Source organism: Hyperoodon ampullatus (assembly GCF_949752795.1).
Source record: "Hyperoodon ampullatus genome assembly, chromosome: 9".
Taxonomy (NCBI): Eukaryota; Metazoa; Chordata; class Mammalia; order Artiodactyla; family Ziphiidae; genus Hyperoodon; species Hyperoodon ampullatus.
Window position 1 is genome coordinate 65,637,126 of NC_136922.1, and position 26,917 is coordinate 65,664,042.

At 41.8% G+C, this 26,917-nt stretch overlaps 1 protein-coding gene and 1 pseudogene across 3 annotated transcripts in view; one reads left to right on the top strand and one right to left on the bottom strand.

Annotated features, from left to right (window-relative positions):
* The window catches only part of BMPER (BMP binding endothelial regulator), a gene marked incomplete at both ends in the record, with an annotated part of 250,484 nt that overhangs the window by 32,966 nt on the left and 190,601 nt on the right, over positions 1-26,917 (top strand). The gene's annotated exons all lie outside the window — the stretch shown is intronic.
* Positions 25,897-26,331, bottom strand: LOC307057724 (non-histone chromosomal protein HMG-14-like; annotated as a pseudogene). Its single transcript has one exon. The product of its transcript is annotated as a non-histone chromosomal protein HMG-14-like (transcript).

Here is a 26,917-nt window from a genome sequence, read left to right on the forward strand (position 1 = left end):
GTGGTTCAGGATGTGGGCTCTGGAGTCACACTGCCAAGTCCAAATCCAACAGTCCTGGGTTGCAAAGAGATTTCTCACCCTGAAGATGCATCCTGGGTTACAGAGTGTTCCCCAAAAGTTCACGTCCATTAGGAACCTCAGAATGTGACCTTAATTGGAAATGGGATCTTTGGAGATGTAATTAGTTAAGATAAGGTCATACCGGATTAGGGTGGCTGCAAATCCAATATGACTGGTGTCTTTATATGAAGAGCAGACAGAGACACACAGAGAAGATGACTGTATAACAAGAGGGGCAGGTATAGACGCCTGGGCTCTGTTGCTGAGATTCAGATTCACTTGCCCTGGGGCAGGGGCTAAGGCATCTGTCTTTTGAAGAAGCTCCCGGGAGATTTAATGTGCAGCCTGGGTGGGAACCTCTGAAAGAGATCTTGACCAGGTGATTTCTACCCCCACAGAAGAATATCCTTTTTTGGAGCTGCAAAGGGGAGGCTCCCTTCTGTAGAGCTCTCAAAAGGAGCTCCATAGAAACCAAGTAAACTAAAGCGCCATTTCTAGTGACAACCCACAAGTCTCTACGCTCAAGGAGGACTTTGAACTTTTCAACGCACACTATTACATGAAATCCACACGTCAAGGATTAATGCCAAGTTGTTTGTGAGTAACTATAGTTATTGTAGTTACTATTTATAGACTTAAACTATAATGTTTAAGTCTATAAATAAATAAGAGGCAGAGGTTGGAGTTGTGTTGCCTCAAGCCAAGGAATGCCTCGGGTTACCAGGAGCTGGGAAAAGGCCAGGAGGGTTCTTCCCTAGAAGCTTCAGATGGAGCATGGCCCTGCCAACACCTTGATTTTGGACTTCTACTTTCCAGAACTGTGAGAGAACAATACATTTCTGTTGTCTTAAGCCTCCAAGCTGGTGGTAATTTGTCACAGCAGGCTGAGAAACTAATACCTCAACGTTTTCACTTGAGCAGGTAGAGACATGGAACCTCTTTCTACCCCAGTTCCCTCTCCTGTTAAATGGGGATAATAATTGTGTCAGAGGCAGCTAATGGCGAGACACAGTCAATGTGTTTAGCAAAGTGCCTGGCATGCAAACATTTCTCAGTTAATATAATATAGTAGGTGCTCTGTAAATACCTGATGGACTAGACTATAAAAATGCGTCTCCTGAAGCCTTTTGGAGAAGGAGAAATCAACCATTTACTTCTCACCTCTTTCCTATGGAGTTGGGAGGCAGATGTTTTACTCACGTGACTTCTGAGAGCTATTGATGCAAGACCTGAAATAGTAACTTCTTAGGAGTCTCCCAAGCTGATGGTCAGATAAAGTAATTCCAATTCAGAATACATTACTGGGACTTCCCTGGTGGTCCAGTGGTAAAGAATCCGGCTTCCAATGCAGGGGTCGTGGGTTCGATCCCTGGTGGGGGAACTAAGATCCCATGTGCCTCGGGGCAGCTAAACCTTCGCACCACGACTACTGAGCTTGCCCGCTTCAACGAGAGAGCCCACGTGCCGCAAACTACAGCGCCCAGGTGCCCTGGAGTCTGCGGGCCACAACTAGAGAGAGAAAACAACAACAACACAACAACAACAACAAAACCTGCATGCCACAACTAGAGAGAAGCCCGTGCGCTGCAACGGAAGATCCCGCACGCCTCACCAAAGATCCCACGTGCCGCAACTAAGACCCGATGAAGCCAAAATAAATAAATAAATAAAATTAAATTTTAAAAAAGAAAAGAATACATTACTGAGCCAATGTGTGTCTAAGTTATTGTTGATTGACCTTGAAGAACCTCTTCTATTTAATTCTTTTTTTTTTTTTTGCGGTACGCGGGCCTCTCACTGTTGTGGCCTCTCCCGTTGCGGAGCACAGGCTCCGGACGTGCAGGCTCAGCGGCCATGGCTCACGGGCCCAGCCGCTCTGCGGCATGTGGGATCTTCCCGGACCGGGGCACGAACCCGCGTCCCCTGCATCGGCAGGTGGACTCTCAACCACTGCACCACCAGGGAAGCCCTAATTCTTTATTTTTTTAATGGCTGATTTGCCATCTTCATCTTCCAAGGCTGCCTCGCCAGTGAGAGGTGAGTTGGATGCTACAGGGTGGAAGCAGAATGTGTGAAGGAACCACGCCCGAGGCATTAGGTTCATTTCCCATTAACCGTAGTACAGGAGGGCACTTTGGGTTGCTGTAGTGTGTAACCTCCTTTCCTTCTTGTCCTGCTGTTTCCTTTATCATCATTCTTTCCTTTGATCATCCTAATCTTCCAAGGGAAAGTGATACTTGTGACAAATACATTTCATGAGTTTTCTTTTTGAGCTTAAGATGATAAAGTCTCTTCAAATTAAACTGGACCCAAGAATAGACCAGTGAATTCAGCGCCCTGAGTTCTCTTTCTGACAGTAAAGTCCAGGCTTTCTGGGGGAGATCAAAATCCCCAGCCTGCCCTGAGGTGGACCTTCCTGAGAGAGACTCCTGAAAAGTGCTGACTTGTCAGGCTGTAGAGGGGGCTCTTAAGATGCCCCCTTCATTTTCTCTATTTCTACTCCATAATACAGTTTTTGTCTCCTGTGTTTTAAGGGACACAGTTGTATTTGCACTGGTTTATTTACGTTTTTCTGATTAGAATAGTTACATATGCTCATAGAAGAAGCTTTTAAAAATAGGCTAAACTGTGGAAAAGCAGAAAATAAATTACTCATAATCCCACCACCCAGTTAACTATTTAATTAACTATTAAATAGTTAATATTTGATATATGTTTTCTGCATTTTTTCCCCACATCGAAGTGTTTACCTAGTTGATATCTTACTATTGAATTGTGTTATTTCTGGGTTTTTTTTTTTTTTTCTTTTTTTCTTCTCCCACTTAACATCCGGGCATAACATCTTCTCAACTTGTTTGGAAATACTGTCCTTAATGGGCACATAAGATTCTGCGTGGGAATGTACCAACATTCATTGGGCCATTTCTCCATTCCTGGGCATTTAGGTTATACCCTGGATTTTAGCACTGGGCAAGGGTAAGTACAAGAAGCTGAGACCAAAGAACATGTGCAGTAAAGGAATAACGACCAAAAAGGGAGGATCGAGAGCATTACCTGGGTAGAGAGGAGATCTTGGTGTGAACCCAGAAACCACTGTGGATTTGGCCTCCCAAGGAACCTGGGTAAACCTCTCCTCCCCCTCTCGTGTCCTCTGATCACACAGTGGAACAAGGACAGCAACAAATCCTCAGTGTGGAGCAGATACTCTGAGACAACCGCGGCAGCTGTGCTTCTCCTAAGTTCTCTTCCAACGGGCATGCTCTGTGCTAACGCTGGAGGGTTTTTTTTGTTTGTTTTTTTTTTGCGGTACGCGGGCCTCTCACTGCTGTGGCCTCTCCCGTTGCGGAGCACAGGCTCTGGACGCGCAGGCTCAGCGGCCATGGCTCACGGGCCCAGCCGCTCTGCGGCATGTGGGATCCTCCCGGCCTGGGGCACGAACCCGTGTCCCCTGCATCGGCAGGCGGACTCTCAACCACTGCGCGTGCCACCAGGGAAGCCCAACATTGGAGGTTTTAACTTTTACTTAGAATGATTCAGTGAGGAGTCGTAGTAATGAGGAGTTTGTTGATAATACTTTTAGAGCAGAATGATGTCCAGGCAAGATTATCTCAGGGTCAATTTTGTTTGTTTTTTTTGCGGTCGACGCATACATTTGACTGTGCTAAATCTGTAATATGAAGCCCATTTTACAGATGAGGAACTGACTTAACGATTTGCACTAAGTCACAAAAAGTTTGCAATGGCTAGCCAGGACTCGCACCCTGTTCCTATGGACCTGGGGCCCTGTGCCTGACAGGGGAAGGGCCTGGAACTCTCGCGGGCGCTCCCGATCCACAGCCACCGCTGCTCTTGCTCTCGGGGACCCCGTGCCGCGCTGGCAGCGACCAGCGCCAACCGGTAGGAGGAGGGGGGAGGGGGGATGCAGGATATCCACCGGCGCCACGCCGACTTCCGCCCGCGACTCCGGGGCTCCTCCCACGAGGCCTTCCAGCCTCCGGAACCGAGCCGCCTTCCCGCCTCCGGAACCGAGCCCCCTTCTCTGCTTCCGGGGCGGGTCCGGGAAGCGGATTCAGGGCGTTGAAGGGGACTTCAAAGCCCCTCCGGCCAGTTAACGCATGGTGACAGGAGAGCTGATGGACTTAATTCTCCTGTATTTTGAAAGTCATTTGCATTCAGAGGTACCACCTTGTGCTGTTTTTAAAGCTGATCACCAGACAGATCCGGCCTCTTGTAAAGGTGAGCACAGCACGTACCTAACCTGGCAGAATGGGTGAAGGGTGTGGGTCTACCAGGCTTCCCAGCAAAGACACCCCTTCTAGAAAACCTTTCTACCATCAGCAGGCACACGGGAAGGGGAAATCCAGTATTGCTAACTGGATGGAACAATAGTCCAAGCCAGTTGCTTTGAGTTTCCCTGGAGTATTGTTTGTGTTTGTTTGCTCTTCCTCTTACCTGAGGGAATTGTGAGTGTAAGCAGTGTTTCTCAAAATGCAGTGGACCAGGGCTTGGACATGCCGCGGAACGGCTGGGCCCGTGAGCCATGGCCGCTGAGCCTGCGCGTCCGGAGCCTGTGCTCCGCAACGGGAGAGGCCACAACAGTGAGAGGCCCGCGTACCGCAAAAAAAAAAAAAAAAAAAAAAGTGCAGTGGACCAAAGACTTACCTATGATAATGCAGCTTCCTGGGCCTTGCCCAATAACAGTAGTAACTGAGATCCTGATCATCTTCATCAAAATTGCAGGGGCTCGAACATATATATAGTCCTTACGCAGGGCCAGGCACTGGATCCTCACAGCCTGCTGAGGGAGGTACTATCATAGCCCCGTTTTACACATGAAGTGGTGGCACTGAGAGCCCCAAGGCGACAGAGCTAGTAAAGGACAGCAGTGGGGGACAGACTGGTCTCACCATTAGGCTTGCAGGCCTGCTGTATCACAAGCTCTGCCCCCGGTTCCCTGAGTCTACATTTTCAGGTCACCACCGGGACTCTCATGGGGGCTGAGGCTTGAGAACCACTGCTACCAGGTCAAGAAAGGAAAGGAAGAGAAAAGGTGGGCCTTTTTGATGAAGGAATGAGAAGCCCATCTGTGAGAGGCTCTTGGTCGATATCTGCCCTGGTCAGTGCATCTTTGGGGAGAAATCTCTTTGCCCCTCATAGCTGTGAGGCTGTGACCCTTTTCTCTCCTGCTATTTTGAAAATTTTTTGATCATTAGAATGATGGTATAAGAAAGAAAGAAAAGTAGATAATGACCAGGAAAATGTAACTCAAATGTTGAAGTGCTGGTGAATGGTTATCAAAACTCTTCCTAGTTATTCAGTTGTGTAAATAAACGGCGGGGAGGGTGGTGGGACTTGAGCCCCAAGAACTGGAAAAGGACCTCCCATCATTTTCTGAAACTTTTTTTTTCTTTTCCAACTTCTTTCTCTTCCTCTTTCCCTTCCTTAGCATAATTATTTTCAATTTTAACTTTATTTTTAATTTTAACTATTGATGTAGTAGCTATCTCACTACTACATCAATATATTACCATACTAAAAATTTAAACAGGGAGTAAAGTCTTTTCTGAGCTACAAAACCCCACTCTTTTCAGAAATAACAACTGTTATCAATTTATTGTGTCTTTCCCAGACCTTTTCCAGTTTATTACATATACACACATTTATATATATATGTAATTTTGTATGTGTGGTTTTATTTTTACATAAATTAAATTAAATAGTAATTATTCTTTCACAGTTTGCTTTTAAAAAATATCTCTACAGTAATATGATTTAGGAATTTTCCCATGCCAGTTCATGCTTTTTAGTTGTGTGGATCCCATAGCACAGACGTACAATAATTTATTTAAAGTCTCCCTGTTGATAGACGTTTAGACTTTCAGTTTTATACCAAGCTACAGGGAACCAACTTACCATTCTTGCTATGCCCCTGTGTGTCTGATGCTCAGAAAAACCTGGAAATCCAAGTGCTGTGGGGAGAGGTGTGCACAAGTTAAATTGTAATTGCCTCCAAAGGAGGCAAGGCTAGTCTCCTTTCCTATTCCTTTGAGAGTTTTCAAGCCTTTCTTCCTAAAAGATTATCATAGACTAGAGGAGAAGTTGGTATTACACTTAGCAACATTTAGGCAAATCAGCTGCTTTTGCCTTACAAACTTGCGCACGTAGCCACGTTGCCCATACACTGCCCATATAGCCAACTCTTTATTTGAGACTGCCATGTGCACACTCCTATCCCAGTTCTTTCCTGTTCTGGATTTCTCCCATATTACAAGGGATATTTTCCTCCCCCTTTCTGTGGTTTTGTGAGAAATGGTATCAAGTTCCTTTTAAAGAACCTAACTGAGGGTCAGCAATTCTTTTCTGTTTTTCAATGAAATATAGAAAGCACTGACAGTTGTCAACAAATTAAGACTTGAATGGTGGTATTTTTGCAAAATGTCACCCGATGAACTGAACTGCAGTAACTAAGTTTAGAATATAGGCTAGATGAAGAAAGGGGGACTGTTTTACATGCCTCTTATTTCTAAGAATGATTTTTCAATGAGAAAATATCATCGTCCTCATTTTTATCATCTCAGTTATCAAGCATACCTCACATCTGAGGCATTTGAAGACTCTCTGAAGTTATTACTTTTTGTTTTGTTACTTCCAATAGGGGAAAGCATAGAGAGAAGAAGGCATATCATCAGCTCATTCTTTCTTGGACAGTCTCTTAAGAAATTTGGGCCATTTAAAATTCCCATATTAATTTATGCTTATGTTTATATCTATATTCTATGTGTACTGATGTGTATTTGGGAACACTTGTAATTGGTGTTCATAGTTTATTTGTAATTATGTGGAGTCTTGTTTCATTCCTTTAAATAATTACAGAAGTTTATATTACATCCATAAAGACTATGCTCATTCTCTGTGGGTCTTTAAGGATCATTCCTATTCTTTGTTTTGAGGCCAGGCTCAGTGATGATATTGTTCCTACAGGAAAACAAGGTCTTCTATATGTTGGTCACCTTTTGGTGTGATGAAAAGTGGAACCTGCTTGTATTTACCAAGAGCTTTAACCCTTTGAGAAAGCCGTGGCATTTGCTTTTCCACTTAGTGCTGTTGAAGCCCTGTGGGTGGTGAGGTGTGAATTGTCTGGTTGATTTTAAAACCTTTATCGTCACCTGTTACCTTCATAGTAGTAGTCCCAAAGGGATGTGTTTCCCCACAGTGCTGGATACTGGGTTAGCTGGTTTATGCTCACCACTTAGTCCTCACAACAGCAGGGTCATTTCTGTCTTTCTCATTTTATATATGAGGAAACCAAAGGCTCAGGGAGCTTAAATCACTCATTTGCCAAGGTGTTAGTGACGCAAAGATCAACTAGAGGGTATCCAAGCCCTCAAGGAGCTTGCTCTACTGGAGGGACAAAAAAATACCATCCAACGGGGTAAGTTCTCCAGGGAAGGTGTGCCAGAGTGCAGAGGGCAAGGGGAGTGTGCTGGGGAAGGCTTTCCAGAGGAGGCAACTCATTTTTGTGATCAGGAAGGAGTCCATCACATCCAAAGAGAGCTGTTTGTGGGAAGCTCCTAGGTGAAGGTCGTGATCCACACAAAGGCATGGAGTAGTTCTTAGGCATTGCCTGCCACTCATGATCACCTAGGGCACTTGTTAAAATACCAGTTCCTGGGCTTTTAAGTTTTTGTTTGTCAATTGTTTAGGAGAGGGTAGGGGGGGGTCAGACAAAAACATGAAGAATCCTGTCATGACTTCTGCTTATTTCCCTCTGAAGAAATGTTGGTATTTAAAAGGAGGCAGTAGAGTAAATCTGCTGAGACAGAAATATGAAAACTCATATTTCCAAAAGGATTTTTAGGAAGGGTGTGTGTGTGTGGGGGGGGGCATTTGTGTTCTTGTTTGCTTCAATCAGATTGCTTATATGTTCCATTCATTCATTCATTCAACAAATATTTACTGATCCCATGCCAGGTATTTATGGGGTACCTGGCACTACTTACCAAATTGTTCTTACCTGTTATGAAGCCAGATTATTCTTTCAAACAAAAAAGTAAGTAAATTGTAACTTATTCTTCTCAAGCAAGTGTTTCAGTGTACTTTTCAGATTATTTTATGCTAATAATTGTCATACATTTTAATCCAAATAGCCTAATAACTGGGCAAAAGATTAATCTAATTTGAAAAATCTCAATATTATTTGATGAAAACAAATGAGATCATTGAGAGTCAAACAGACGGTTTTGGCAGCTTTTCTGTATTTACTCGGACTGAGAATCACCCTTTAATTTGGGGTTCTTTCATGAACAATAATGTACTTGTTATCAGAATATATGTTTGTTATTAGTGGATACTAAACAAATAAGGTGTGTTTCAAACATTTATAGGTCAAATTCCATCCTCTTTCTTCATACAGAGCATAAAATATTAATTGTCCACAATACTTTGATGAAAGATATAAGGAAATAGTCTTTTCCTTTGTCAGGTGGGATTTATTTTCCACAGTCTTTTCTTGTCTTTGATTTCTCTGTGCCTTGTCTCATTTTTCTATGGGTTGTGATCCCATGGGTTGTCTTTTAATAGTTTAATTTTTATACTTGATTTAAAAAGTTCCTATGATGTCTCAGAAAATGAAAGGAAAGAGGCAAAATATAAATATTTGCACACTGATTTCCAAAACTGGACAACCATCCTAGGTTCTGGTAAATAATTAGGGAGCAAAACATGCATGGAGAATTTTAAGGGGATTGGGCTCATTTATAGAGACCAAGTGCTGACCAAAGTAAAACAGAGCTATGAATAATGGTAAAAGATTGAGTATTATTAATTATAGCTTGCCTTTCAAGCAGTACAAGGTCACAAATAAGGAGCTGCTTTTCCTGTTGCTTCAAGAATGACTTGGAAGATGACAATGCCTTTCAGAATATTGCTATGTGGCTGTTCTGGAAGGAGCCAGCTGATTACCATATATATGAATGAGCATTTAAAAAAACTTAAACAAAAATAATTACACTCCCTATGTTGACAGAGTAAATTGTCCTGTTGTTTACATGGTTTAAGATGGAATAACCGTGAGTTTTTCCATGCATGTGTCAATCTGGTTGTTTGCTTTTAACCAGATTTCTTTTGGCAATTATAACCGTGCATTTTCTGCTGCCCAAACAAAAGAGCAGCTCTTTCCCCAACCTCTGTTTTCCTTCCTTTTAGACATCACCAGAATCTCTAGTAGTTATTATGTATGATTGACCCGGATGCAGTTTGTCCCAGGTTTCACATTCCAAATAAGGAATGACCCGCCTTAAGGTTAATACTCTACCAGTCATTTAAACTGTACTGTGAACTAGATTTAGAGAATATTTTGGAATAGACAAACCCCAGTCTTTAGGTTTTCATAGATAATGTTATAGTCACCCCTGAGGTGGTGCTTATTATCGTTCTGATTTAACAGATGGGGAAACAGAGATGCTTAGAGAAGGGAAGTGATGTTTTTCAAGATCCCACAGTTGCTCAGAGGTAGCAGGGCTCAGACTCCAAATGCTCCATTCTTCTGCCTGGTAATACATACACTGCCTATGAGATAAGAAGGAGGGAGGAAAGACCTGGAGAATTAGGAGGGCTCCAGAGATGAAGGAGTGAGAGAGACACTGGCATCAGTTTTGTCTGCATCAGTTTCATCTGTGTCACACCCGTTCTCCCTCCATGGACTTTTATACTGTGGGTGGACCAGCAATTTCAGAGGAAGTACGTGGGCAAAGAAGCTTTGTGGAGGTATTGGAAACAACATGTGGCTTAGGAGGAGGTGGCTTTTCTTACTAATTGACTTTTTTGGGGAACCCCTAAACTTACTTTCTTTTCCTCTTCAGTATCCATGACTGTACTGCAGTTCCCCAGGGAGACAATTCATATGAGCTTTATTCTTTTGTGAGTATGTATGTGTATGCCTGGTTTCATAAAATATTTTTGATAGATAATGCATTCATACAATTAAAAATACACAAAAGAGACTTCCCTGGTGGCACAGTGGTTAAGAATCCACCTGCCAATGCAGGGGACATGGGTTCGAGTCCTGGTCCGGCAAGGTCCCACGTGCCACAGAGCAACCAAGCTCATGCGCCACAGCTACTGAGCCTGCGCTCTAGAGCCCACGAGCCACAGCTACTGAGCCCACGTACCTACAGCCGTGCTCCACAGCAAGAGAAGCCACCACAGTGAGAAGCCCGCGCACTGCAACGAAGAGTAGCCCCCGCTCGCCGCAACTAGAGAAAGCCCGCATGCAGCAACGAAGACCCAACGCGGCCAAAAATAAATAAATAAATTTATTTTAAAAATACACAAAAACATCTATAGTAAAAGTAAGGCTTCTTCCTATTCTCGACCCTAGTAACCTTGTACCCTTTCCTGGAGATAACCATTTACCGGATTTGTGGGAATCCTTCCAGAGTCAGTCTATGCATACAGAAAGCAGTCTCCAGCAGCTTTACTCCTAGCTGCTTTAATGCTGAGACTCTGACCTATCACTTAAAACATCTTAGGAAATTACATTGCTCTGAAAAACATTCCCATCACTGAGCTACTCAATTCCAGTGCCACTGTTATTTTTACCATGATTTTGAGCTTAGGAGAATTCTTGACATGTTTCTTGAAGTTGTTAGATTATGAGATGCCTGCGTGTATATTGTAAGCTATAATTATTTTAACCTTTAACAGTGTAACTAGTTTTACCTATTCAGCCCCCCAAAATTGAGTGGAGGTTGTTAATATGTTTTTAAAGACAAGGAAGAAAACAATAACTTGAGGGATTTGTTTTCCTCCCTCCTTTTCTCTAACTGAAAAAAGATGTATAAAATGTTATATTTCATACATTGGCTTCCTATAATATAAACCAGGCTATTTTGGCATTTAAATAAAAAAAAGACCCTATTTGTTTGAAAAGATCTTGTTAACATTAAAATCATACTTTACAAAACCTGTTTTTGTTGTTAAAACTAGTAAGAAAACTTAAAACAGAGATCTGCTTTCTCTGTCAAATTTGCTTCAGTCCTTCTATTAACAGCCTCAGTGTTTTAGACTCCATGGGATTTTGGAAGACAGTTTAAGTGAAGAGTTTGTGATTGCCTTTAAGTTAGAAGATTAGATTTCCAAGGCTAGCTGCTGACTTGGGGTGCGTCAGTTTTTACTTTTCTGAAGTGGGCCAGTTGAGAATGTTCCTCATTGTGACAGAGGAGAACGGTGGTCCTGGTCTCTTGTCATATCATATGCAAAGTGTTGCAATCAGGTGTGGACCTGGCATCCATATAAAAAACATGGGAATCCTCTTCAATGGCTACCAGCCTGACAGAGCTTCCTTCAGCTACCAATGTCCAGTCTATTTATTTTCTATTGATGCATAACAAGTTTGTCATCAAACTTAGTGGCCTAAAATAACAGTCATTTATTATCGCATAGTTTCCATGTGTTAGGATTCTGGGCATGGCTTAGCTGGGTCTCACAAGGCTGCAGTCAAGGTCAGCCAGGGCTGCGAGTTTCATCTGAGGCTCAAGGTCATCTTCTAAGCTCGTGTTGTTAGAATTCGATTCCTTGTAGCTGTAGAATGGCTTACTTCTTCAAGGCTAACAGGAGAGTGTCTCTCTGACCTATGGACTCTTTTTAAGGGCTCACTTACTAGGTCATGCCCACTCAGGAAAATTTCCCTCTTTAATGACTCAAAGTGAAATTGATTAGGGATCTTAATTACACCTGTAAAATTGCTTCATCTTTGTATAACCTAATCATGGTAGTGACATCCATCACATCCACAAGTCTTGCTCACACTCAAGGGCTGGGGATTACACAAGGTGGAGGTATCAGGGAGTGGGAGTCTTAAGGATCACCTTAGAATATACCAACCATACTCAGAGCAGCTCTGGTATGCATGGCAGGTAGAAGCATCTATCAAGAATGGCACTTAGACATAGAATATACCTTATGGATCCTGCACACAAGTGCTAGCAAGTGCTCACCCTTGGCCGTTCCCTTTCCTCCCTGTAATGTCTGGCTCCTGCTTACCTCTCTAGCCTCCTCTTGTTCTGGACTCCTGCGGTTAGGAGATTTTATTTTGTTTCTCTCCATGTTGTTCTGTGCCTGCTTCTGGTCATGGAGCTTTGCACGTACCGCTCGCTCTGCCTGGCTGCTTTTCCACCCTATGTCATCTGGTTGACTTTTACCCTTTCTTCAGCTCTCACTTTAGGCATCACTTCCTGGCCTCCATGGCCACTTGCCATGTAATTAAGTATCTTTCCTTCTTAACACTAGGCACAACTGTGATTTAATGTTTTCATTTTCTGTAACTCCCACTAAACTAGAGGTTTTGTGAGGGCAGGGACCATAGTATTCTCAGCCACAGTCACTGTACCTGGCACACTGTAGTTGAATACATGTTGGAAAAAGGTGAGGAAGAGAGGAAAATTGGAACCAAATTCCAGTCTTCCTGGTTTAGTACATGTCTCTTGAAATCAACTGCGTATTTAGTATATTACTGTTGAGCCATATATATCTTAAGTCCTTTTTGGAATTCAGCAGAACTTAAAAAGAGTTGAGTGAGAATTATAGGGAGAGAATAAAAATGGATACGTAGGGATGAAAAATGGCTGGTTGTCTATAAACCATTCCCAACCTCCTGTCACTTTACTGTTTCTTCACTGAATTCCATAGAGGTTTAAAAAAATCCTTAAAATCACCATAGCCTAAGTGTATTTTCATGTGGTACTGGCTGTAGTATATTTCAGTACTTTTAGACTTAGTGATAACCTTAATGCAATTTTTAGTAGATCTTTCACTGTATTGTGCAGCATTACCAAATAATATACAATTATGGCTTCAGATTTCCTAGTTACCGTCATTTTGATATGATTATGTGCTTCCTTTTATAATATCATATAAAACACACTTTTAATTGGGCTTCGAGTTTTCTACAGCTGCTCTGAAAACTACTCTGTTACTGCCTCTAACTTGCCCGCCACAGAGAGCAAACCGCTCTACACTTTAAAACGATGTTCCCCGGGCTTCCCTGGTGGCGCAGTGGTTGAGAGTCCGCCTGCCGATGCAGGGGACACGGGTTCGTGCCCCGGTCCGGGAGGATCCCACATGCCGCGGAGCGGCTGGGCCCGTGAGCCGTGGCCGCTGAGCCTGCGTGTCCGGAACCTGTGCTCCGCAACGGGAGAGGCCACAGCAGTGAGAGGCCCGCGTACCGCAAAAAAAAAAAAAAAAAAAAAAGATGTTCCCCTGCTCCTCTCTGAGATTTCAGTACCGGAATGAAATCACAGTGATGCTTATCATCTTGAAATGTCTTAAAATCTTTTTTTTTTTTTGTGGTATGTGGGCCTCTCACTGTTGTGGCCTTTCCCGTTGCGGAGCACAGGCTCCGGACGCGCAGGCTCAGCGGCCATAGCTCACGGGCCCAGCCGCTCCGCGGCACGTGGGATCCTCCCAGACCGGGGCACGAACCCGCGTCCCCTGCATCGGCAGGCGGACTCTCAACCTCTGCGCCACCAGGGAAGCCCTCAAAACATTCTTATCTCGGGACTTCCTTGGTGGCTCAGTGGTTAAGAATCCGCCTGCCAAGGCAGGGGACACGGGTTCGATCCCTTTTCTGGGAAGATCCCACATGCCATGGAGCAACTAAGCCCATGCGCCACAACTACGGAAGCCCGCGCACCTAGAGCCCATGCTCCACAACAAGAAAAGCCACTGCAATGAGAAGCCCGTGCACCGCAACGAAGAATAGCCCCCTCTCACCTCAACTAGAGAAAGCCCGCGCGCAGCAATGAAGACCCAACACAGCCAAAAATAAATAAATAAATTTATTTTAAAAACCCCAACATTCTTATCTCCTCTGAGTCTTCTATAAAGCATTGTTTCCTGGAGGCTATCAAACTGTGAAAATAAAGCTAGGTATTCCAAGTGGAAAGTTGGAATGATTCATCAAAAACTACAGGAAAGAAGTGATTTCAAACAAAAGCCCCCAGTGTCTGTTTAGGGTCTCTTTGATTTGCTGCTTGAGTTTGGCAACTGCAAAGTCGAAAGTATGTCTGTATTTGTGACACATATCTATTTATGAAGATGCATGAATGTTCACGCATGCTATTGATTGTTTTTAAAATGACCATCATGCTATAACCATTCTTATCAGGCTTTGATCAGAGAATACTCTCTTTCAGTCTGCTTAGAAGTTGGCACAATTTGTGTTTAGGAACAAATGTTTTAGGTTCTCTCTTTTTTTAAATTAATTAATTTAATTTATTTGGTTGAGCTGGGTCTTAGTTGTGGCAGGTGGGTTCCTTTAGTTGTGGCTTGTGGGCTCCTTAGTTGTGGCATGTGAACTCTTAGTTGTGGCATGCATGTGGGATCTAGTTCCCTGGCCAGGGATAGAACCTGGGCCCCCTGCATTGGGAGTGTGGAGTCTTAACCACTGTGCCACCAAGGAAGTCCCTTAGGTTCTCTTTTTGACAGGTATCTCACCTTGAGAACTAATGTGTATTTGCCATAGAAATCTATCTGCTTGAGAGGCTGACATTTACTAGGACTGATGTGATAATGAACGTGAACAAAGTACATTGGTATTTTTGTGAACTTGATTGCCTCCTTCACTCAGATGGGCTTATTTACACCAGAGCCATCTAATTATGTTTCCAGTAGCTTGGTGGTTAAAGGGCTCAAGATGTTTATCTGCAGACATGCTTGGACATCGACCAGCCGATGTTTGACACATGAGGCAACCCTCTGACTATCTGAGAATGTCTGGGCATTCTCTGAGCCATACCTGGGACCAGCAGAGGGATCAGATTTAAAAATACACTTGGAATTTTTTGATATTTGGGGTTCTGGAGACTGTGGGATGGCCACCTTGATGAGGCTTTGAATGCAAGGTAACAACTTCAAAGCTCTAGAGGCAAGACCACACTGAAGTGCTAAATGCAGAAGCCAGGGTAATATTTTCAGGCATCTAGACAGGGAGCTTCTGTGCCTTGGGGCCTGTGGATTGGATAGTTGTAAAGACTCTCAGTAATTTGAAGAATGAAGTGAAGGGGGTCTGGACTTGGAATTAGATCTGGAATCAGTTCCCTACTCTGCCACTTCTAGTTACTTGACCTTCACTAAGTTATTTCTTTCCAGGCCTTGGTTTCTTCTTCTGTGAAATGCAGGGGTCCTGAACCTGAATGTGCCTTAAAATTGCCAGGGCTGCTTGTGAAATATTCAGATGCTTGAGTCCCACTCCAGACCAAGTGAAACATAATTTCCAGTGGCATCTGTGTCCTTTTTTTTTTTTTGTGGTAAAATACACAAAACATAAAATTTACAGTTTTAAAGTGTATAGTTCAGTGGCATTAAATGCATTCACATTGTTGTGCAATCATTCCCACTATCTATTTCTAGAACTTTTTCATCACCCCAAACTGAAACTGTATACCCATTAAGCAATAATTCTTCATTCTCCCTTCCCTGCAGCCCCTGGTAACCTCTATTCTAGTTTCTGTCTCTATGAATTTGCCTATTCTAGGTAACTTGTATAAGTGGAATCATATAATATTTGTCCTTTTGTGTCTGGTTTATTTCACTTAATGTAATGTCTTCAGGGTTCATTCATGTTGTAGCATGTATCATAATTTCATTCCTTTTTATGACTGAATAATATTCCATTGTATATATACACCATATTTTGTTTATCCATTCATCCATCAGTGGACATTTGGGTTGTTTCCACTGGGCATCTATATTCTTAATTAACCCCCAGGTGTTTCTGATGGTCAACAATTTTGGAAGCCACTGAAATGAATGTTCCCCTGGTTAGGAGGTTTAGGAGGAGGAGAGTGAGATATAATGTCATCACTGAAAAGATGTGACTTGGTATTCTTAAGTATTTTATCTAGGTATATAGAATAAACAGCATGACCTCTGATGCCAATAAAATATCCTAAACTCTAGCCAAATGTTCATGGCTTGCTGTTAGGAACAAAAAAAAAGTTTCATGGACCCAATAACTTCTAATGTTAAAATAAATAGTTGTGTGTACAGTGGTGTTCTGGAGTGCTTATATTTCTAACTCTGTGCTTGGTGACATCATGTTGGTAGCTTGAAATTGACATGGTGGTAGTGTTTATACGTTGGAAATTGGAATACACTAAAAGATCGGGGCTTTTCTCTTCTGTAGAGCTGGTTGTCAAACATTAGCAGCACATCACTGACTATATGCCATGTGTTTGGTATTTTTCTTCTTTCTAACAAATATCACTAACAGAAGAAATGCAGTTTTTAAGATAAGCCTTTGTTGACGAGCTAAAATCCAGAAATCCATGGTTCCTCTCAGATTCAGGAAGTGCAGGATTGCTAGTACAGAGCTCCCATTACCTGCCTCTATGTCAGATTCATATTGGTTGAGTTGGAGGCTCATCTGTTGGTGGAGATTTCTCCTCATCCCTCTCCACGTATGATCACACTCATCAGTGACTGCATTTCTTGTTGGATATTTGGCTGTATCTTCTACAGCTTCTGTCCACAGGTTAATGTCTTTTTCCATTTTTTCCCATTTTAGAGAGGGTGAATTTTTCTCTTTAATGCCCTTATCTACCCACAATTCGATGTAACAAAGACCTCCCTCTGATTTCATGGCCTGAAGATCAGGGCAGGCCACGCACAACCTCCCAGAAGACTCTGCATATATGCTGGGCTGTTTAATCAGGCACCCTTTCTGCTGGCCACACAGTTCTAAAATTATCCCAAAGCAAAGGAGGCTTAGCTCAAACTTTTTAGAAAAGAGCTCAGGTAAAGGAGGTGGCAGATAAGAGGAAAAAGATGGGCTGTAGAAATCTACATTTTAATAAGCCCCCTAGGGATGCCCTTTGTCCTTGGACTGCTCTTTGACAAATGCTTCCCAAAAATGTACTAGGCAAACATTGGCAGGCTTCATCCTGCAGTGGGAGAGGCTCCTGGATGATGGGTGCATCAAGCCTGATTTTCCCATGTAAATACTTCTCAAATGGTATAAAAAGGGGTATGCCCAGCAGGGGTTTGGTTTGGTAGACATAGAGAAGCTTATTTTAAAATTTATATAAAAAGGCAAAAGACCTAGAATAACTAAAACAATTTCTGTAAAACAAGAGTAAAGGGGGAAGGATCAGTCTACCCAATTTCAAGACTTATAGTGTGGCTACAGTAATAAAGACAGTGTGGTGTTGGTGGAAGAATAGACACAAAGATCAATGGAAAAGAATTAACCCAGAAATAGACTCCTACAAGTATGCCCAACTGATTTTTGACAAAGGTGCCAAGGCAATTCAATGGAAGAAGGCTAACCTTTCCAATGTATGGTGCTGGAAGAATTAGACAAAAAGTAGGTGAAAAAGAAACATGATATAAACTTCATAGATGATACAAAAATTAACTGAAAATTGATCATGGACTTAAATGTGAAATTTAAAACTATAAAATGTGTATAAACAGCATGTAGGAGAAAATCTTTGAGATTTAGGGTTGGGCAAAAAGAGTTTTTACATTTGACACCAAAAGCACTTCCCATAAAAAGGAAAAATTGATAAATTGGACTTCATCAAAATAAAAAAAAATTGCCTCGTGGAAGACCTTGTGAAAAGAACAAAAGATCTAATAAGAAAAAGATCTAATTAGAAAATTGGGGATATTTCATCAAATAGTATATGCAGGTGACAATAAAGCTCATGAAAATATATTCAACATCATTAGCCATCAGGAAAATGCAAATAAAAACCACAGTGTGATATCATTACTCACTTATCAAAATGGCAATATATATATATATATATATATATATATTATGTATAGCATGATAACACCAAATACTGGTGAAGATGTGGAAAATCTCATATATTGCTGGTGAAAATGTTAAATGATTCAGCCACTCTGGAAATCAGGATGGTAGTTTCTTGTAGAACTAAATATATACTTACCATATAACTCAGCAATTACACTTTTGGCTATTTATCCCAGGAAAATGAAAACCCATGTTCACTCAAAATCCTGTACACAAATGTTCACAGCAGCTTTAATTGTAATAGGCAAAAAACTGGAAGCTACCCAGATGTCCTTCAGTGGGTGAGTGTTTAAACAAACTGGGGTACATCCATACCATGGAATTCTACTCAGCAATAAAAAGGAACAAACTATTGATCCTTGCAACTACTTGGATGGATCTCAAAAGAACTATTCTGAGAGAAAAGAGCCAATCTCAAAAGACTACATACTGTATGATTCCATTTATATAAAATTCTTGAATAACAAAGTTACACAGATGGAGAGCTAGTTAGTGGTTGTCAGGGCTTAGAGATGGAGGCTGTAAGCGGAGTGAGTGTAGTTATAAATGAATAGCTTGAGAGGGCCTTGTGGTGATAGTACACTTCTGTATATTGATTGGTTACACAAATTTAAACATGTGATTCAACTGAATAGAACTACACACACACAAACACACACACAAATGAGTGCATGTAAAATCAGTAAAATCTGAATGAGCTCAGTGGACCACACCAATGTCAACTAATGTGTTTCCTGATTCTGATATGTACTATGGTCATGCAAGATGTTAACACTGGGGGAGGCTGGGTGAAGGGTATGTGGAACCTCCCTGTATATTTTTTGTACCTTCCTGTGAATCTATAATTATTTCAAAATATAAAAGAGAAAAAGGAGGTGGTAAGATCTGACAATTTTTTTACAGTGAGCCCTAAACATCCTATCTAGTCAACTATAAAGGTTGCATCTGTGTGGTATGCTTCCCAAAGTGTAAAAATGATGCAGGGCACTACATTAGTCACGCAAATGGCATTTTGTATGTGTGTTGTATATATTTTCATTTCTTCTTTATGCTTGTCAAAGAGAGTTTCACTGATGTCTTTGAAATTACATTCAGGAAGCTGAGGCCCATTTGTGACTTCTTATCTGTGGCTGCCATAATTTATCCTATGAGACTGTTGGTTGTTTTGCTGTCTTCAAATAAATTTTATTTTCTTAAGCTGCTCCTGTGCATCCCATACTGTGAAACATGTTCCTGTTTTGAAAAATGCGTCAGTCTGACCTGAGATGTTTGAATTTGATCTTTTGATCCCTCATTATTTGTTGCTTCATGATGTCAAAAGGCCTGAGGCATAGCATGGTTCATAGCTGAAGGTAAAGGCATTTAGAACAGAGTAAATGTAAATCCGTAGAATCGGGTCTTGCCTCTTCAGCTGCAAAAGCTGCATTTTACTTTATAATACTGGTTTTAAGACATCACTGGAACATGATGTTAAAGTATCATGTAAGTTAGCAAGTGAAAGGCAGCACGTTATCCTCCCCAGGGACATCATTTCTACTCTTGAAACTACTACTTTTTGAGCTTCTCCCATGCGCCTGGCAGGACCCAGTGAATGAATGGAATGTGGATTTTAGAGTAAGATAAAAAGAGTGGGTGTGTGACCTGGACAGAGTAGTTTAGCTTTTCTGAATCTTAGATCCTCATTTTAAAAACTAGGGGTAAAGTGTTTTCAGCCCTAGAGTGCTTTTTATAAAAATAAAATTAGGGGCTTCCCTGGTGGCGCAGTGGTTGAGAGTCCGCCTGCCTATGCAGGGGACACGGGTTCGTGCCCCGGTTTGGGAAGATCCCACATGCCGCGGAGTGGCTGGGTCCGTGCGCCATGGCTGCTGAGCCTGCGCATCCGGAGCCTGTGCTCCGCAACGGGAGAGGCCACAGCAGTGAGAAGCCCGCGTACCACAAAAAAAAAAAAAATAATAAATAAAATAAAATAAAATTAAATTAAATTAAATTACATGTGAAAATTCCGAGTACAATGCCTCACCTAAAACAATTATGCAGTTATTTAAATTTTCTCTTTTTCTTCTGTTGGAGGGTTATTTACATAATATTTCTGAAAATATTTTTGGAATTCATCTTTTTTAAAAAAATAAATTTATTTATTTTTGGCTGCGTTGGGTCTTTTTTTTTAAACATCTTTATTGGAGTATAATTGCTTTACAATGGTGTGTTAGTTTCTGCTTTATAACACAGTGAATCAGCTATACATATACATATATGTATATGCGTTGGGTCTTCGTTGCTGCGCGCAGGCTTTGTCTAGTTGCAGCAAGGGGGGCTACTCTTCTTTGCAGTGCACAGGCTTCTCATTGTGGCGGCTTCTCTTGTTGCGGAGCATGGGCTCTGGGCTCGCGGGCTCAGTAGTTGTGGAGCAGGGGCTTAGGTGCTCCTTGGCATGTGGGATCTTCCCGGACCAGGGCTCGAACCCGTGTCCCCTGCATTGGCAGGCGGATTCTTAACCACTGCGCCACCAGGGAAGTCCCTGGAATTCATCTTTGGAAATGACTTCTAGTGACATTTTCCTGCCCACGTTGGAAAACCAAGCTTATGACTTCACAGGACAGTCTCTCCAGCTTCTTCTTCTTTTTCTGTTTTTGCTCAGTATGAGTTCAGCATAGTTCCTTCTTCTTTGCCTGGTGAGAAGCAATGGGTGTTGGCTATTTGACAATGGGGTGCTGGGGGTAGTATGGCTGCTGCAATACTGATTCAGCCTAGAGGTAGAAGCACTCCTAAATTAAGAAGTATTTATGGTAAGACCAGATCAAATGCAGGGATGATGGATGATGTGGCTCATATTAAAAAGTTGTTGCAAGCATTTTTGTCCTTAATGTATTGCATATTTCCTTCATTGAATTAATTATATTAAAAGTTTGAAAGCATATTTTATCAAATAGAAGCCTAATTTATTTCTGGCTTATTGAATCTGTTCTGTTACCTTAACATCAATGCCAGATATTGTATGTATTACAATACTGTAAAGTCATGAGACTGGTCCTGTGAGCCACAGTTTCATCACTTTACAGTCCTCAATAAACACATAGATTAGAAACCCAAGTAAGTCACATGGAGCTTGTGTGTTCCTTTATACTGGTGAACTGAGTTGAATTTACAAGTCATCTGTACTTATCTGATATTTCTGTGTATGTAGGATTTTATTCACAAAAGCATAAAAAAATAGGTTAAATAGCTTTCTACCACTTCTTTTTCTATTGTTGATTATTTCATTTCAATCATATGGTTAATTCATAACTGGAAAACAAAAAAAAGCTATGGAAAAGACTGTTGTGTCCAGGGGGCACACACCACTCCTTAAGAACTCAGTTCGTAGGTCTGAGTCTTTCTCTTGGGGTTGAGGAAATGGTTTGAGTATAAAACTCCCATTAGCTAAAAATAAGCAAAATTGACTGCAGGATTCATGGTAGGTACAGCCTTGAAGAGTAATAAAAGCCTGTTTTAAATGAACTCCTAAGGACACAACTTAAGCCCTAGAATGGCTAGTCAGGTTTTATGTTTATCCCTTTTGATTATACTTCTGTATATTCCTGGAGAACAGTGTCCGAAAAATGGTTCATTATAAAATTGTGTTGGGCTGGGGTAATCTGGGGCTTATTGACCAAGTCAAGGGGGTGGGGCTGCCCGATCAGGTGGCCCAGAAACAGCAAAGAATGGCAGACCTGTCTTCTCTGCTTCCCTGTACCATGTGGCATGAACTGATTTCAAAGACCATATGGTTGGTTTCATTTAAATAAATATGGCAGTTTGCATGCTACTCTTCCCCCCACCCCCCATAAAACAAGACAAAAATAAACCAGTAACTTGGAGCATCAAAGTTGATTTTGGAAAGAAAAGACACCCTCCTGAAAATTAACTTAAAATGAGGTGTGCACAGTATGGGAAGAGGGGACCGAGACGGTGTTGATGTGTTTCTCATTTCTGAGGGACAGTGGGTATTGGTATGCTCAAGGACTTTCCTTCATTGTGTTCAGCCCTAGCTGGCCTGGTCCATGGGGGACTGCGGATGGGGGTCGGTGTTAGAAGAGACAGACTTTGGCATCTGAGTTGCTCCAGGAAAACTTTGCTGTTTCTGGAGGTGGAATAGTGAATTGAACTAGTCTACCTGCCAAAAGAGAAGACAGGACATCCAAGGAATGTCATTCTTTCTCCATTTCTTTTCCCCCTGTGTTTTGCAGGAATAGCTGCAAATATTGGTGCTTACTATTTATTATTAATGAAATGAAACATTGATTAAGTACTTGCTACACACAAAGTATTGTAAATGATCTAGAATATAGGTGTTTGAAAGGACAAGTCTTCTTGGAGAAGGAGCACAAGAGCACACCCTCAGTGGGGAAATTTCCAGGAAGACTTCCTAGAGGCTGTGACCTTGAGTTGCATCTTGAAAGAGGAGTTAGCTAGGCAAAGAAGGAGAGCCTGGGTGACCTTTGTGTCCTTGTGGGGATGATGGAGATGGAGAGAATGGAGGAGATCTGGGTTTTTCAAGAAGGGACCAGCATTTGCGAAATCATAGGATGAGATTATCTGGCCATATTTGGGAGAATTCTAAGTGCAGCGTGTCTGCAGTGTGGGGAGTTTGGGAGCAGCAGCAAAGAGAATAAATAAGTGAGTCAAGGCCAGACCGGAGAGTTGTATACGTTAAGAAGTTTGCATTTTATAGTAAAGTTCAGTGGTTTTCAATCCTGGCTGCACATTAGATTCCTCTTCCACTTCTCACCACCAGAGACTCTGATCCTACTGGTCTAGAGAAGAGAGCTTGGGGATAGGTACCAGTATACACTTCAGCTGGGTTGAGAACCATCAGTCATTGATAGAGTTCAAGTGTGTGAATGAGATAATAAGACCTGGATTTGAAAGAGTGCACACTGGTAGCAGTGCAGGAGGATGCCTGAAAAAGGACCCTATCCCAGCCAGAAGCAGTGAGCCTGTTGTAATAGTCCAGGTGAGGAACAACCAGCAGCTTAGTTGAGGCAGGAGTGGAGGGAATGGAAAGATAATTGGAAGAGAACATCTGGAAAGTGGGGGGAGGAGGGAGCAGGGTGGTGGGGGAGTGATGGAAAAAGGAAAATGTGGTCAGCTTGCCACAGAGAAGTCTTATAAGATAATAAGATAAGGGTTGAGTGTCCCCTTGGATTGGGCACATGTAGGCAGCTGCAGCCCAAGAAAGTGACGTTTCAGTGGGATGATAGAGGCAAAAGCCGGATAACCTTGGTTGAAGAACTTGAACCTATTTAAAGAAGCATTCGAGTTCATTAGGATCAGGGAAAGGTGGATAACCCCAGGGACCTAGATGGAGTTGCAGGAATGAAGGGAAAAACACTGGAAAGGTGGGTTGGGGCCATGTTGTGAGGCCCTTGGGTGCCAGGGGTTAAGTTATTGGTAACGATAAGATGCAGTTCTCTGCTCTTAGGCTAAATGTTAACTTGAAAAAAAGAGAGGATTAAGACTAGAAGGGTGAGACTGGGTGGAACTAAGGCTTATTAGACAGCCAATGCTATCTTTTTTATGGTCCTGATGATTTTTAACAGCTATTTTAACAACAGAATGATGAAAATGTGCAGTATTCTGTCTCCCTTGGCATAATGTGGCTGCTGAAAAAGGTCACAGCTAATAGGAAAAGTGAGTTTTATTGCTTAATTGTGGATTCAGTTTATTTGTGTGCTTCCTGTTTCCATTGCCGAGTTGACCAGTTGACTTTTAACTAGGTCAAGCGTCTCTGCAAGAGTGTATGTTTTAAAAAGTACTCTGAAATTCTTCCCCACCCTGAAAATATTAAATATAAAAAGCTGAAATAAATGTACAAGTGACGTGTAGCTAGTTTAGGCTTGTTTTTGTATTATTTTAGTTTTGTAAAGAAGAATCATTTGTGGCTACCTATGATGGTTTAGATCAAGGTTTCCCAGCCTTGGCACATTTGACATTGTGAGCTGCTTGATTCTTTGTTGCGCATTGTGGAGTGTTTAGCAGCACCCCTGGCCTCTGTGCACTAGAGACATGTAGCACCTTTATCCCCGACCTGTGACATCTGAAAATATCTCCCAACATTACAAAAAGTCCTCTGGGTGGGGAATTGGAGGGGGAAGGCAAAATCACTCTAGATTGAGAGTTACTGGTTTAAATATATTACAGTGATTTAACCAGAAAATAACCACTTCTTCCTGCTACAGTATGGATGGTTTTCATGATGCTTGTGGAACCTAAAAAGCTTTTTAGCACCCGAAGAAAACTAATGAATGTTTATAAATTCCCTTGTCGAAAGTTTATTTAAAAATATTTAAAGAAAAAGGAAAAGTGACTTTACTGGTTGCCTAACCATTTCCCTGCCTGCCCAGCTTACCCACTTTTTCATTTAGTTCCTGGATCTGCTATCACTTAATTTTATAAGGACAGAGTTGATTTCCCCCCCACCCCGCCCCAGGCCATGAAGTCCTCAATGCAAAGGATATTATGAATTAGAAAGTGTCCAAATAATTCTGCCAGTTTAGACCTGTATGTGAAAATGTGGATTTCATACAGGACCAGGTTCTAGTGTTAGTTTCACACCAAATGCCTTCTAACTTTGTGTAAGCCACTTTAATCTTTTTTGTGTAAATTTTCTTACATGTAAATGAAAGAGAGAAAGTAGATTATCTGCAAGTTTGCTTCTAGTTCTAAATATCTAAGATTGAAATCTTTTGATTGTTTCTTTGGGTTGCTCCTCCACCCCATGACACATCCCTCAATGCAGTGCAACCCAAAATGTGCTCTGCAGGTCACCAATGGTCCAGAAACGATGATGCCGGTCTACAATGAGAAAAGTACAGAATCAGAGAGTAAGCAACTAGAAATGTTTATCATGATTCTACAAAGTAATTCTATACCTGTTACATATAATAATAAAAATTTATATTTTGCCTTAATCTTTTAAATTTAATTTTTATAGTAATCTATTATTATTATTTTATATATTTATTTATTTATTTTTGGCTGCGTTGGGTCTTCGTTGCTGCGCGTGGGCGGGGGCTACTCTTCGTTGCGGTGCGCGGACTTCTCATCGTGGTGGCTTCTCTTGTTGCGGAGCACGAGCTCTAGGCATGTGGGCTTCAGTAGTTGTGGCTCTTGGGCTCTAGAGCTCAGGCTCAGTAGTTGTGGCGCACAGGCTTAGTTGCTCCTAGGCATGTAGGATCTTCCCAGACCAGGGATCAAACCTGTGTACCCTGCATTGGCAGGTAGATTCTTAACCACTGCACCACCAGGGAAGTCCTATTATATATATATATATTTTTTTTCATGTGCTTCAAGAAATTCTTTCATAATTGAGATTTTATTGGTTTTTTGAGGATCAGTACACAGACATTTCAATTTGTACACAATTCTCAACATATGTACCAAAAACCTAAAAAATCATGTAGTTGTGATTCTTTTCTGAACAGTTATTCCAGTGACTTTTCAGCTTAAAATTTGGGGGCAAATTTTCCTTCACAGGATATCAAGTACCAATATCTTCAAATATTGATATGGTGTTACATTGTAAGTCCCACTAATTCACAATCTAATATCATATACACTACGTACTCAAATTGTCAATCGTTCACAGCACATTAACAGTTACTAGAAGAACTGGACTACCACGACCAAAGATGTTACAGAGTGCACAAAATTCTGCCCAGGAGAGCCAAGATCAAGGGGTGAGTGGTTTGCTTTAGGAAACAGTTCTACCAAAGACAATGTGGGAAGAGAAGTAATTTAAAGTGTTTAAGACATTAAATGCACAACTGACTCCAAACTGCCATTTAGTATGCTTTGTATTACAGGATATAGAAGCTACCCTCCATCTGTGGAATGTTAAGCTGACACCCAAGACAATCAAAGCCTCCCATATTCAATATCCCACTATTTTCTGGTTGTACCAAAAAATAAACAACCAGTAAATGATTTCACCGCTTAAAAAAAAAGCATTTACACTTAAAAAATGGGATGAGGTGGGATTCCTTCCTTTTTAAAAATGTTTCTAGAGCTACTAAAAAACTTGCATTTACAAAATAGTTGATACAAATATTCCTCTGGATTGTACAAGAAGGGAAACAGGGACCACTGATAGGATCAGGTGTGTGATATTAATCAGAGTTGGCTTCTTTCTCTCCTGCTTCATCAGAAGCTGGGCTCTCCTCATTTTTAGTTTCTCCATTTTCTGCAGGTAAGTCTTCTTTAGTCTCTTGGTGAGCCACTTAAGCCTGTTTTCCCTTTGCTCCCCTTTTCCCTTTTGTTTGCACTTTTTTGTCGAAAGATTTATCCTTTCCTGCCACCTTTTTTGGCTTCGTTTCCACTTTTGCAGGAGCCGGTTTAGCTGACAACCTCGCCGATCTCCTCTTGGGCTCCTCCTCCGCCGCCCCCTCGGCGGAGCTGACCTTCCTCTTAGGCATCGTGGTGGCGGGGCGGGTGCCTGCGGGCCGCGGCGCGCCGAGAGCCTTCGCGAAGCTGGGCTGCCTGGCCGCTGCCGCTCCTCCCACCGCCCGAGCTGCTCACTATTATATTTTATGAAAGTATTGGCCCACATTGGATTGGAAAAACAAAAGCAAAACAAACCTTTCACTAGAGATGGTTTGAGAAACACTGCCTCAATGTATGATGGAAAATTTGCTTTGCCTCTTTTTCTACCCTGGCCAATAATAGTTATTTAATATATTCCTCCTCTGGAGTTTCAATGAAAAGAGGGACAAGATGTTGCCTCTCTGCCCTATTAGCAGCATACAATTGGTGGCAAATAGACTTTATTATAAAGAAATTTGCCTTACAGAGAATAAGAAGTAGGTCTGGAGTAAATCTGAGGTTCCCTTTGATTGTATGTATATGTGAGTCTTCACATAGCTCATGTTAGTGTCTTGCATTAAGATGTTTATCTTAGAACATGAACCCAAAGAGCAGTGAAAATGTCCTTTCTAAAATTATCTTATCCCCAAGAATCCCTTACATATGAAATCTACTAGGATGCTTTGTCTATTGGAATAG